The sequence below is a fragment of the Mytilus californianus genome, unplaced genomic scaffold (assembly GCF_021869535.1).
Source record: "Mytilus californianus isolate M0D057914Y unplaced genomic scaffold, xbMytCali1.0.p SCAF_12, whole genome shotgun sequence".
NCBI lineage: Eukaryota > Metazoa > Mollusca > Bivalvia > Mytilida > Mytilidae > Mytilus > Mytilus californianus.
In genome coordinates, this window is record NW_026262604.1 from 25403772 (window position 1) to 25418682 (window position 14911).

General features: G+C 32.3%; 1 protein-coding gene across 8 annotated transcripts in view; it reads right to left on the reverse strand.

Moving 5' to 3' along the window:
* The window catches only part of LOC127721611 (talin-1-like), a 141738-nt gene that overhangs the window by 115595 nt on the left and 11232 nt on the right, over positions 1 to 14911 (reverse strand). For all 8 annotated transcript variants that reach the window (XM_052228384.1, XM_052228385.1, XM_052228382.1 and 5 more), the window contains exon 2: positions 9682 to 9740. The gene's annotated coding sequence lies outside the window, so the exon portion shown is untranslated. The remainder of the gene's footprint in view (positions 1 to 9681; positions 9741 to 14911) is intronic.

The window sequence follows — 14911 nt, forward strand, 5'->3', positions numbered from 1 at the left end:
TGTAGGCCTCTCATTCCCCCTCCTTTTCAAAAATTTTGGACCTATCACAGACAATTATAATTCTACCTAAGTTAACCTTATCATGAAAAAGAGAGACCTAGACCTAGATAAGTCCAGATGTATTAATTAATCTTTAATCAAATAATGAATTTACAAATCTATTTTTAAACAAATGTTAAAAAACGTAGCTTATATACAGGACATGCTTACTAATCATTAAATAAAGGAAATGCATCAAATCTTTTAAAAAAATGTAATAAACTAATACAGGAAATCACAATCATGTTAAACATCAGATCAGGGGAGATAACCCAAAGTATGCTCAAATCTTTTTTGATACAAACAAGAATGTGTCCTTAGTACATGGATGCCCCACACGCACTTTCATTTTCTATGTTCAGTGGACCGTGAAACGAACCGAAAAATATAATGCCCCTCTATTATCGTAGGTGGGCATAAAAAATCAAAATTCATCCAAAAGCTTAGGTCCGAGTACACAGTTATTTCGTAGTGCATTTCTTTTAGACAATAAATGAAAATAAAAAAAATCCCACCTGCGCTTTCTCAATAATATTTTTACAGTGTGTTGTACTACTTTTGGGACAAATTATATCAAAATTATAGAAAACTTCATCGGCTCTAACTCAAAATATGGACAATTCTATGTTAAGGGGGTCTTGAAATCTTTTGACAGCTTCCAAAGTGCTAATTTTTAACCTTTTTCAGCTGGACCAAATCACTACTTTACTTTACAATTCATGACCCAAATTTTTTTACAGTGTAATTTCATCCCCCTACTTGCTATTTGAGGCATAAAACATGAAGGAATACATTTGGAAGGGGTACTAAAAAAATTGGCAAGCAACACACTGTCCACACTAGGGACTTTATTCGTGGACAACGAAAATCAAAGGACGATAACTGTGTACTCGGACCTAATAGGATAGAAAAATTTGACCAATCTTAATAAAACTTGGTATGACTAAAGCTTAATAAATTATGAGACTGCTGACAAAGTTTCATGGCAATAGGATATATATTATAGACAATATGATAAATTCTATATTCAACTTCGCGTGTTAAATTTTGACGTTTAAATTGAAAAATTTCAACTATCGACATTTGGGGCTTTAAAAATTAAAATATTGCAAAAAATTACATTTTAAAGGGCTTTATATATGACATATTATGTATTTAAAGCAATAGAATACTCATTTGATTTATCAGACTTATCACAATTATTTAAAAGTCAAATTTATATGAGCCTGTGCCAAAAAATGGAGGTTTTCCAATGAATGGGGGCCTTACATGAAGATGTATTATTTTCCAGCAATTTTAAATTTGTGGAGTTTTTTGGTTATAAATAATCCTTACATATGTATTAAATGTACTTTAAATGGAAAGAAAAATTACAAATAGCATACCATATTAGTATAAAAGGGTCTTAAGCCAAGTAAGACTGAAAATAATTTAGGGTCAATTTAGGCCGTAGCACATATTTACATTTAAAAATGCATACTGAAGCTATAGGAAATAAAAATTTGTGTCTCTTTTATAATTTCTATACTCAGGTTACATGATACAATAAATCTGAGAATAAAGGGACTCTTGCATTCTACTTTTTTTGCAGACAGTATGGTCTGATACAAAGATTTTTCACTTTTTAGTGAAAAACTTGCATGCAATTTTAGCCTCAGCAGGCTTATATTTGAACCACTTGCTATTTAACATAAGAAAAGAAAGATACTATGTGAAATGAAACAGGTACAAAAGACATTGTGAAGTGCTTTTAATACAAATTTAGTGAAATCTTTATTATGGACTTCAACTTTTATGTACCTAGGTCCTCACATTTAACTTGATCCAAACAGGCCGTTACACGAGGGTCATTTATACAACACATTTTGCACATATTGTCTGAGATAATCTTATTTTCTGTAGATTCAGAGTTCACAAATGAGTAATACAACTGGGTTAAAGCATAGAAACACAAATATTGACACAGGAAAACCTGTCACATAGAAAGTCAGAATGCCATTTATGCATCAAAATTGAAAAAGCTTTGAAATGCTTATTTTGACCATATAATGCCAAAATGGGTAATTTTTGCAGAATTTCTATCAAATAAAAGTTTAAATTCTTTAGTTTCATGCTATCTGACAAATTGACACCATTAAATCATTCAGGGAAGTTGCCAAAGTACAGATTCTATATTTACTGATTTCGCCTCTTAGGTCCGAGTACACAGTTATTTCGTAGTGCATTTCTTTTAGACAATAAATGAAAATAAAAAAAATCCCACCTGCGCTTTCTCAATAATATTTTTACAGTGTGTTGTACTACTTTTGGGACAAATTATATCAAAATTATAGAAAACTTCATCGGCTCTAACTCAAAATATGGACAATTCTATGTTAAGGGGGTCTTGAAATCTTTTGACAGCTTCCGAAGTGCTAATTTTTAACCTTTTTCAGCTGGACCAAATCACTACTTTACTTTACAATTCATGACCCAAATTTTTTTACAGTGTAATTTCATCCCCCTACTTGCTATTTGAGGCATAAAACATGAAGGAATACATTTGGAAGGGGTACTAAAAAAATTGGCAAGCAACACACTGTCCACACTAGGGACTTTATTCGTGGACAACGAAAATCAAAGGACGATAACTGTGTACTCGGACCTAGCACTATGTCACATTAGCATTATCATACTTCATTTCCTTATTTTTATAAAGTTCTTAAAACAATCGTAAAAATAACAGATAAAACAATGAGGTACTACTATATATTTCAATTACATTTTGTACTTCTATACTATATATATTTTTTTATATTTCAAAGAAATGAATGTACATGTTGGGACACATTGTACTTATTACTGCTATGTGCATTGTACAGTGCCAACAGAATAAAAGCATTTTAATATGTCAGTAAACATTAGATTCTTACATTTTAAATTAATGCCTGATATATCTTGATCAGTTTTCAAAAAATGGACAAGAAAAAATTAAACAAACAGTCCCGTAGATAACTGTAATTTGAGCAAGTTAACAAGGCTATATCTACATGACCAAATTAGATTTTTAAGGCTGAATAAAATAAATCATTATATATATAATTACTGTACAACACCAAAATCGATTGAATATACTACTAAGTATTTAAGTGGAGGAGTATAGTGATGTATATGTTAAACGTCAGACAAATTTCACACTATTTCATATTATTTATGAGAAAATAACTAATGAATCTTATCTTTGGATAATCATTGGTTACATAACACAAGATAAGTCTATACACTCTCTATAAGATACAATTAAAAGTAATAAAAAGAACACTTTCAATTTAAGTAGGCTAGTAGATGCTTGATACAGTTTTGAATTTTAGGCAAAAAGTACTTAATCTAATTCCTGTAAATTCTGGTGATCTACTTTGAACTTTTAATAAAAAATTTGTCCATTAACAGGAACTGGTCAGTTAGACAGTTGCTTCCCTTTTGCAGAAACTGGTTATGGTAAGCAAGAAAGTTCTTGACACAAAGTACATAATCTAATTCCTGTATATTCCTGTGATCTTCTTTGTATTTGTAATGAAAAGTTTGACCTTTTGCAGATATTTTTTTTAAAAACTAGTGTTGTTAACCCTTGAATCCTCAAACCATAGTTATACAATTAATGGACACTTTTTTTATCAATTATGAATAAAATGACATCAAAATGTCAAGGACCTTTTCTTTAATGCACATTCCTAAATAGAGCCCCAAATATTTCACCAGTGAATCAGATCAACGATGTCAATTATATTCCAGCCTCCACTTTAGAGAGCTCTAATTTAATAAAACACTTCAAATTTGTATAATACTGCCTAGTAAATAATAATATAATAGATAACAGTGTCATGAATGATTGCAATTATTACAGTAATTTCACTGTTCACTCTCGTATTTGTCATGCTCTCACGGAATCTTTCCTTAAATGGGAAAAATTGAGTGTATGACTACAACGGTTAATTGTGCTATAACAACAAGGCAATTTTATGAATGTTGTAACTGATAAGAAAACACAATCGTCAATGAATGTTTTTGATTTTTTTTTTGTACATCTTTACAAATAAAGTTATCAGCATTCATGAACTTATGATCAATTATTTATTCGATCTTTTCCTTAAACTAGAAAGGCTTTGAAGAGCATGTATCGCTCTACTGGACCTATGCCCATTGTCAGCATAGACCATTCTTAAACCCTTTTAAATCTTTTCAATCTGAACAAACAGAATTAATCATTGATGCGTCTGGCTTTAGACAAAATTTGACCAGATTCTCATTTTTCATCAAATTGCAACAAAATGAAGATTTTTTACACAAATTACCTTACATACATTATTTATGTCCATTTTCCCTATCTCTTGTTTTTTTTGTCAAATTATAATCCCCTCCACTAGACCCATTAGCTGAAAAATGGCTAAACTCGTAAAGTTTCAATTTTCTGATCATTTTCTATCCCGATGGTCAGGACAGACACAACTGCTAAAACACTAAAAAAGTTGATCCCCTGTATTTATTCAATTACTTTCCTCTTGACCCCTACATCAATTTAAACCCCTCATATAGTTGAAATCCCATGTAAAGTTTTTATTTACTTTCCTCTTGACCAATACAAGTTACAACAATTCAAACCCCTAATTTAGTTTAGATCCCCTGTCATTTTTAATTCCTTTCCTCTTGACCCCTACAATATTCAAAACCCCTCATAAGTTATGATTTTTCTGTCAGTTTTTATCAATGCAAGATAACTATTCTTCCTATCGTTCCTGATTGATGTTTAGTAAAACAGATGTCTGTCTAATTAGCTGTTTCCAGCCAGGACAATATAATGGCTTTCTTACTCTAAAGAGCAGGTTGTTCTGATATCAATGGATACTGTGGATCATTTCCTGGTACCAGCGACCTTAATTTGTTTTGAGGACATGTGTTCTTTTCACAAAATCTTGTATAAGTCATTAAGATTTCAGTAGAACTTAGGCCAAACGAATATAGTTTTGTTTTCTTACTCCCTTCCGAACCTAAATTTTCATGCCTATAAAAATAAGAAGTTGTGGTATTATTGCCAATGAGACAACTCTCCACAAGAGACTAAATGACATAGAAGTTTACAACTATAGGTCACTGTACAGGCTTCAACAATGAGTAAAACCAATACTGCTTAGTCAACTATAAAAGGCCCCGAAATGACAAATGTAAAATATTTCATTCTAGAAAACTAACGGCCTGATTTATGTACTCTGATACAATTTATTGACACTTTTGGTTAAGCACCCTCAATAGAAAAGACATTTTTGGTTGAGTAAATTGAAAATCCAGAAAATTTTCCTTATATACATGTACTATGTAGCAGATTGTTTAAATTAAAAACAAACCATGTACCTACCTACCCCCCTTTTTTTGCATTGAGACAAGACACAAGTTTTATAATTGTGTAATTTTTATCATTCTTTCCATTCAAAGCACTGAATTATAATCCCTGTTATGCAGACATGCCCATCCTATCAAATATGCTGGGTGGTATATAATACACCTAAGTGAAATTCATAACATACATGTACTCAAAATGTAATTGTGAAAGTGTATCACTTTACACATACTCTAGGTACGTGTGCATAATATTCTGCAGTCAATTATGAAAAACATTTTTGGCTGAAGCAATGCCATCATAGACAATGAACTTCATATTGTAACATCTTAAACATCAGTGAGATTGTAATTTTTAAACAAGGCTTATTGGATTGTTTCCCATGAAAGGGTTTTTGCAACAGAAGACATGAGGGTCTGGATGGGGGGTCCATCATTTCTGTATTCTTTAATTTTTTCGGCCAATTTTCTCTATACTTTTAAAGTCTTTATACTTTTTGCCCATTATTCTCTATTCTTTATATTTTAGCACCTCATTATTCTCTATTCTTTATTTTTTTGGTCCATTTATTTATATTCTTAATATTTTTGCCCATTATTTTCTTTTCTGTAAACCCCAGTCCACACCCTCAGACATTCGATTGAAATAGCTCATACTAATTTCATCAGATACTGCCACACCCTCTACCACCCACATCAAAACATTTTTGAAAAAAAAAGACAACAGACATCATATAATTCACAACAAACAACAGATTGAGATAGCTCCTTGATTTCCAGATACTATCACGCCCTGTACTTCATTCACACAGAAATCTCACCATCAGATATAAACTGGTTTTTTTTTTTCATTGCATTGTTGAATACTTCTCAAAAATTTTGCAAACTCATGAAATAATATACATACAAAAGTAAGTTATCTCATACTGCTCATTAGAGCAATAATCTATTATCTTTAGAGATTTTCAGGTGTGGTAAATCTATGGAATTCAAGCTAAGGGATTTGAAATGACAGTTTTTATTCTTCAAAATAAAAGTATTTTTGAAAACTATTCAATAAAAACATTTTTTTTTTTTGCTCATCAAAAAATTATGAATTAAAAGCTACGCCATTCACAAAATCTAATTAAAATAATTCATATGTAACAATAACACATGAGATATCATATTTTCCGACACTTTTTTATCAGATCAATATTTTGTATATATTATCTGGAAAATATAAAAAAAAATATTAATTTTCAATGAAATATCAACCATCCTGAAATATTATATCCCAGGACGTGTGGGGATAAATGATATTTGTCAAAATGACAAGCAGTGACATTTTACAGAACTCGTTCATTATATCCCAATTAAGGTAATTTATTTAGAAATATGAATAAATAAAATATATTATTCAACTTGCCAGGCTAGTTTACATGTGAAATGTCCATTAAATGAAATATCTCGGATTACAAAGAGAAGTATAAGTGAGTGAGAACAAACTGACTTTGTTCTTCTGTATTTAGGCCATAATAAAAAAAAGTTCTGAATCCTGCCTCTCTACCTATCCTTAATACTCATGTCTATCCCAACTCATCTTATGGACATTTTTGGTTAAGCACCGTTAAAGTATATATAGTATATGTAAAAAGAAAACTATTTAACCATTTTACCTACCTACATGCACCAATTTTTTTTTCTACAAGGAGGCAGGAAAAACACACATTTTGTTGGCCTTACATGCAAAGCTTTCAAAATCCTGAACATTTCAATTGTTTACACAGGAACTGATTTCCATTCCAGAGCAACTCATATCACCTAATTTAATTTTTTTAAAGGAGTTCTAGTTGCTTTTACTTTTAGTTTCTATTTTTCAATATCAGTCTGTTTTATTTCTATCAGTAGGGGTCTTTACTATCCTGTGTCCAGTAAAATTATTAAACGCTCAAATCTGAATTTAGTCATTACATGGTTAATTAATTTGGTAAAGTCTCACCTCAAAGGTTCAACAAGAAATATTTGTCAATCTGCTATTGTGCTACGCTTAATCCCCAGATATGTTTTATCTGGCACAGTAAAAATTGAGCAAATGTGGCCTACTTTAAATTTTTTGAGCAGTAGGAACTTGACAGGTGTCAATAGTGCGAGATGAACTGCATACCCTTCTGGTACATACGAGGTAATCCCAGGGGCGGTTCCAACCCAGGATAAAGTGGGGGTTCCAACCATATGTCCCAATTCAAAAACATTCATCGTCAAAAAAAGGGGGGAGGGGTTCAAACCCCTGGAACCCCACCCCTGGATCCACCACTGCATCCCCCAGTTTTGGTTGGTTTTATGTTGCTCATTATCTTTCTGTGAAAACTCTCTTGAAATGTTTGTATTTTTTTCGTTTGTGCACTGTGGCATGTGCCTTTCCTCAACTTATGGTTTTTCATAGCTCCCTTGGTATCTTTACAAAATTTTCAATAAAATGATTGCCAGGCCTAGGCCTGTGGCTGCAAGCATTTATCGTGAAGACTGATACTATGGTAAAAGGGTATCTGCACTGCATAGGCATAGTACATTTGTAGTCTATTACTAATTTACATGTACTATCTGCATGTTTTTTTCTACACTGCATAGTACAAATGTAGTTTATTACTAATTTACATGTACTATCTGCATGTCTATGAATTGAATGTATCACTCCTTCAAAAGTACAACATGGTTTCTTTATTCCCTTGATGTAACTTGTCACCGAACATTTTAAGGTCAAAATGATTAAGATATTTAATGTCTTAACAAGACAAAAGTACAATCATTCTACAATGAGAGGCCAATTTCCTTACAAGTACAATGATGATATTTGTTAACAACTAACAATTGACAACAGACCTTGGACAATGTTTTTCATAATAATATATACATGTCTATAAATTAAAGGAGATTTGGGGTTAATGTTCAATGAGACAGTAACCACAAAAAACAAAAAAGAAGAAAGTATTTTGATGAAATGCATATTACATCATTTAGTTTGTCATATTATATCTTCCTAAACTTAAGACCACCTTGGTAGTCTTGTGGTAGCTTGTTCGCCTTGAGTGTGGCAGGTCATAGGTTCAAACCCCGCCCCGACCAGGTCAAAGCAAAGACTTTAAAATTAGTATTTGCTGCTTCTCTGCTAAGCACGCAACATTAAGGAGAAAGAGCAAAGACTGGTCGGCTTGCAGTCAGAATAATGTGTCTTTGTAAGGTGACATGATTTCCTGCGGACTGTTACCTTGTGAACTAACCCCTTAAAAATCCGGCTCAGAGAGTCAGTCTAGTACAAAGCAAGTTTAATATTCATATAACATTAACAGTTTCTCGTCCTGAATATATGCATATCAATTTACCGCTGGACGTGAACAGTTAAGCAGCCATCCATCATCATCATCATCCTAAACTTAAGGTGGTACCTAACACTACAGGGAGATAACTCTGTAAAAATCAGCTAAACGTTTTAATTACGTTGTATTGTTAAGGAAATATTTAAGCTTCTCAATGATCAAAATTAGTGTTTGTCAAACTGCTATATAACCAAAGAATTTTTTCTGATAAAGTGGTTGGTTCAAATTTTTTGAAATTTTTATATTTTTGTCAAAGGGTCAAAGTAAACATTTTGTCAAAATTTTATGAAAATTAAACGAGCCAAATTAATGTTAGTCAAGGTGTTGGGTACCACCTTAAGCTATGGATTTCCCTATTTAAAAGCAAAGCATCTGGGCATAAATAAATTTCAAGCATGATTTTCATGACTCAGAATTCAACCAATTAAAAAACTAGATTCAACGTTTCAAGCACAAATTTTGCACTGTGAGTACTGAGTCAAGTTTAATGACCAAGAGCCTTGAATAAGCATTTTCTATGAATCATTTTGTTGATCTTTTAGTCAAGTCCAAAAAATATGTAGTTTCGTTTCCTGCCTCCCTATCTACATGCATCCTTTATTTTCATCCTGACCCTCACACGTTATATGAAAACTTTCAGTTCTGCACAGTTCAAGTCATACTATTTTATGTAATGTACAGTTTAAGTCCTATTAATTTTGGTAAAGCACGGTTGAAGACCTATTATCTTAGGTAATGTACAGTTTAAGTCCTATTAATTTTGGTAAAGCACGGTTGAAGACCTATTAAGTCCAGAACATTTCTCTAAATTGGTATAGTCAGTGTTCAAAATTTTATCTCTTCAACATATGCATACTTCTTGACAAATTTATACTTTTTTTTTTAAGGATTGTAAATTTATTAGCTTAAGTCTTACCTCTTTATATCAGAACATGCTGAAAGTTTACTTTGACAACATCAGTATTCTCTTAGGATCTGAAAAATAGGAAGAAAAATAAGTCCAACATTTTCAAAAAGAGAGGCGAAAGATACCAAAAGGACATTCAAACTCATAAGACGAAAAATAAACTGACAATGCCAGGGCTAAAAAAGAAATAAAATGCTCCGCTGGGGCGCAGCTTGATACGACCGCAGAGGTCGAACCCTGAACAGTTGGGGCAAGTATGGACACAACATTTAAGCTTGATACAGCACTGAATTTGGATTGTAATTAAATATTTGACACAGCATAGGTTTCTCACACAGAATGAAAGTGGTCTAAGAACTTAAAAATTTTTAATTTACCTATTCAAACCATATCATTATTATTTGCTTTTATATATAAATCAGAAATAACCAATTTAAAATGGAAAATTTTAAAGAAAAAATTCCTAAACGTTTAGGGCAATTACCCCCAAACTCAAACCCAGCTTTCCCTTTGTGATATGGAACCTTGCAGTACAATTTCATATAAAGATCCATACACTTACACACAAGTTATTGTCCTGAAACTAGAAAAATGCTTGTTTTTTTGCCCTTTTATGGCCCGTAATTACTAAAATTTTAAGGGAATTGCCCCCAAAATCAATCTCAGCCTTCGCTTTGTGGTATGGTACCTTGCAGTACAATTTCAGAGAGATCCATACACTTGAACACAAGTTATTGTCTGGAAACTAGAAAAATGCTTATTTTTGGCCCCTTTTTGGCCCCTTATTCCTAAACTTTTTGGGCAATTACCCCCAAACTCAATTCCAGCTTTCCCTTTGTGATATGAAACCTTGTAGTACAATTTCATAAAGATCCATACACTTACAAGTTATTGTCATGAAACTAGAAAAATGCTTGCTTTTTGCCCCTTTTTGGCCCCTAATTCCAAAAATTTGGAGGCAATTACCCCCAAAATCAATCCCAGCATTCCCTTTGTGATATGGAACCTTGTGATACAATGTCAGAGAGATCCATACACTTACACACAAGTTATTGTCATGAAGCTAGAAAAATGCTTGTTTTTTGCCCCTTTTTGGCCCCTAATTCCTAAAATTTGGAGGCAATTACCCCCAAAATCAATCCCAGCATTCCCTTTGTGATATGGAACCTTGTGGTACAATGTCAGAGAGATCCATACACTTACACACAAGTTATGTCTGGAAGTTACAAAAATGCTTATTTTTGGCCCCTTTTTGGCCCCTAATTCCTTAACTGTTGGTACCATAACCCCCAAAATCAATCCCCACCTTCTTTTGTGGTATTGAACCTTATGGTAAAATTTCATTGAGATCCATTCACTTAAACTAAAGTTAGAGTGCGAAAACTAATGTGTCTTCGGACGACATAGCCGACGACGATGCCAACGTCATACCAATATACGACCACAAAAATTTTTTTGCGGTCGTATAAAAAACCAACAGACAAATAACAGTACACAAAACACATAGAAAACTAAAGACTGAGCAACACGAACCCAACCAAAAACTGGGGGTGATCTCAGGTTCTCCGAAAGGGTAAGCAGATCCTGCTCCACATGTGGCACCCATCGTGTTCCTCGTGTAAGTACTAATGCGGTTATAAGTCTAATTTGGTAGGTCACATTCTGAGGAAAGGGAACAGGATTGTAGTTACGACAATTGGAACATACAAGTATCACATACATGACATATATAAGAACATAATATTTGATAACAATATTTTGACAGTAGACATGAAAATATAATATTTTGAAAGCACAACACTGACATGTACAGTACCTCAAGAATATATAATGTATGAACATGTACACATGTAGGTGTGACAATTAAAAACATTCCTTATTAATTCATAAATTTGTGTTTAAACTAAGGAATACTAGTTTCAAATATAAAAATTTCAAAATCAAAGTCTAGATTTAGTCAAAATTCTGCTTGAGTTATAAAAAGATGGTGAGCTTTTTTTCCCCATTATTTAGAAAGGGTAAAATTAGAGATGCACAGACACTTGACAACTATATAGAAAAAAGGAAGAGTACTATAACACTGTTTAAAATGGATGCACTGTGAATACAGGAATGAAAGCAAAATAGTGATCATGTTCTTTTAAAATACTGTAAATTCAAAAATTATTGCAAATAATGCAACTTGGGTGATTATTGCAATAATAGGGACTTGCTTTCCGATTTTGATACAAATATCTGCATGCAGATTTTCCTAAAATCGCAATAATCAATCTCACATTTTTATCTATTCTCCGAAAATCGCAATAATTTCTGAATTTACAGTAGTTGACTATGTATTGATCTATGTATGAAATACAACATACAGACTTTTAACAGTGGTCAATATTGATGGGATGCATCTGTTATGGCTACTCCAAAATAAAACACACAAGCATCTGGACCGATGAACATATAATTGATTTATATTTATAAAAAGAATAAAATCAAAGTATAGACTACATGCCTCTTTCTAGGTAATATTCCATTGGCTTATTTTTTATTTGTGACTTATCAAATTTTATCGTGGTTTTCTACTGGCATAAGACACCAGATTACGATTTGCGATTTGCATGTCAAAGGCCAGTGCATAATATCTATATATGTTTCATACTATCTAATAATGTCTAAAAAATTTCTCAACTGCGATTAAATTACTTAAAGCACAAACTAAAAGTCCCAGCATCATACTGTAAATATGTCACACCTTGAGACATGCAAGATGTACTATAAAAATTTGTTTAATACATGTACATTGTATACCAAGATATATATATGTGGCAATATTATGTATAAATACCACATATCACACTATCATTTTTTGTGTAAATCTTTAAAAGTAATAAGCTAGCAACAAAATTCCTGAAGAACATGTTAATTGTCCTGTAAATTAATACTTTTGTAGCCTTGATTTGCTGCAGGTAAGCATTTGTAAAAGCCATTAAGACAGTTTGAGAATTCTATAAATAGATTTGTTACAACTTAATGAGTATCTTTTGAACTTCTACAGCATTTTACAATCAGACAATTTCTTATCTTCAAGCAGCACCTTGTTAACATCTATAGGTTATCATTTTAAAACAACTTTTTCTCATAAAAGTTAGCTTGAAGCCTTGCACCTGGAATTTTTTTACTGAGAAGTACATGTAGCCGTTTTCTAAGTTTTATTTTCTTTTTTTCCGATATATATGTATAATGTTAAGAACATAAGGTGGAAAGATATTAAAATAAATTGAGAATGTGTCCATGGCACACAGATGATGCCCCCGCTTGTATATAATGTTATATAGGGATAAAAATCAAGAACTGTAAAAGTGACGCCACCCAAATTCAACTTAATCTGAGTTTTCTGGTAACAAGCATTGTGTAAAACATAACATAACGTAATCATAACATTTGGTTGAGGCAACCTTAAGTTAGAGAACGGAAACTAAAAATTCAGCAATTTTTCCATTTGCAAAGAGGTATTACTCTAGAACGGTTAAATTCAGACGCCATTCAAATTAAAACTTGATCTGTGTTTTGTGATAATAAGCATTGTGTATAAGTTTCATATCATTTGGTTGAGGCAAACTAAAATTAGAGAATGAAAATCAATTTCGGGATGACATCCGAGACACTTAATGCCCTCCTCTGCAGCTGGGCATAAAAATACCAATCTTGAGGCTAAGAATTTGAAAGACAAAAAAAAGCACACATTGAAAAATAAACCAAGTATACAAACGTTAGACTACAATACATGTACATCATTGAAAACAACACAAACCATATTAATTAAAGAACTTAGTGAGCACGCTCACATACCCCACGCCCCCACATTGTCACTGGGTAAACAAAATCTCACCAGATTCCTAAGTTCAAAGACTCATATAACTCCAACAAAAGTCAATTGATAAAAATTTCTTGTGGATATGCACATTTACATATTATGTCCTTATATTAATTATAATCTACAAAGTTTCATAAAATTCTGTTGTGTAGTTCCAGAGGAGTTGCAATGACAAACTGTTGCAGTAGTATATTGAGGCCAAAAAGTGCAAAGTGGCACAACTCCTAGAAAAATCAAAGTACTGAAGTTCTGAACATCGGATGACCACAGGTTCTTGTGGATGGTCACAAGCACTTGTCTCAGAAAAGAAATCACATCTGTATACCTGAAAGTGAGGTTAATGTACAGAGATATATTTTTTCTGAGATAAATTCGTGCGTGGATAATGAATAAATGACAGGGAATTTAACGTCACCGTAATAACTATTATATTGTAGTGATACAAATCATTATACTCTGGTTTGTTGTTATATATCATATTAATGTTTGTATATATATAACAGTTACATGTATAAAATATAATTTTCATCCATTTGTATATATCATTCTATTTTACTATTCTAATAAAAGTGCAGTGCAAGTGCATGGTGGACACTCTTCTTGAATATTGTTCACAACTGTTAATTTTTTTTTTGTTTTCTTGATATTTAAATTTTTTTTATATAAAAGGGGAGATTACTCTGACAAGTCACTTTTTTAATAGATCTAAGTCACTGTAAATTCATGTTTCGTACAGTTTTACATTTGTTTACTGAAGAACAAATTTACAGGTTAAACTTTGTCAGACAATTGTTTTACTGGTTTTAGCTTCAGACTTATGTCCTCCCAGACCTCTGCAAGGTTACACCATCCTAGGACTTTTGATAATATGCAATTTATAGCCCTCACATCTCAATAAACTTCGTGATGAAGATTCATTTTAATATTGCATGTTCTTCTTTAAGTGACTAAATGCTAGACAAATGCATCCCAAAGGGTTTGTTTTTGTCCAATTCTGACCGATATACATGTCAGTGTGTGATAATCCAGTGTCTGGCAGAAAATAACACATCATTTAAATTTGATTATCACCACATCAGGATTAGGCCAGTTTACACCAAAATCTTTTCCAACTACTAGTCCGAAGACTAATATTCCAACATTTTTCTGAGGTGTCTACAAAAGTTTCTACTACTCATGATCAGAATAAAATGTTCCTATTCTTGGAGCAAGTGGCTCACGGTGCAGACTGTAATAGGTCCAAATCTTCTGGTCCCAGAATAAATAAATATAATCAGAACATCAACATGAACATGTATGTTGTACATCAGAAATCACATGACCATGTATGTTGTACATCAGAAATCACATGACCATGTATGTTGTACATCAGAA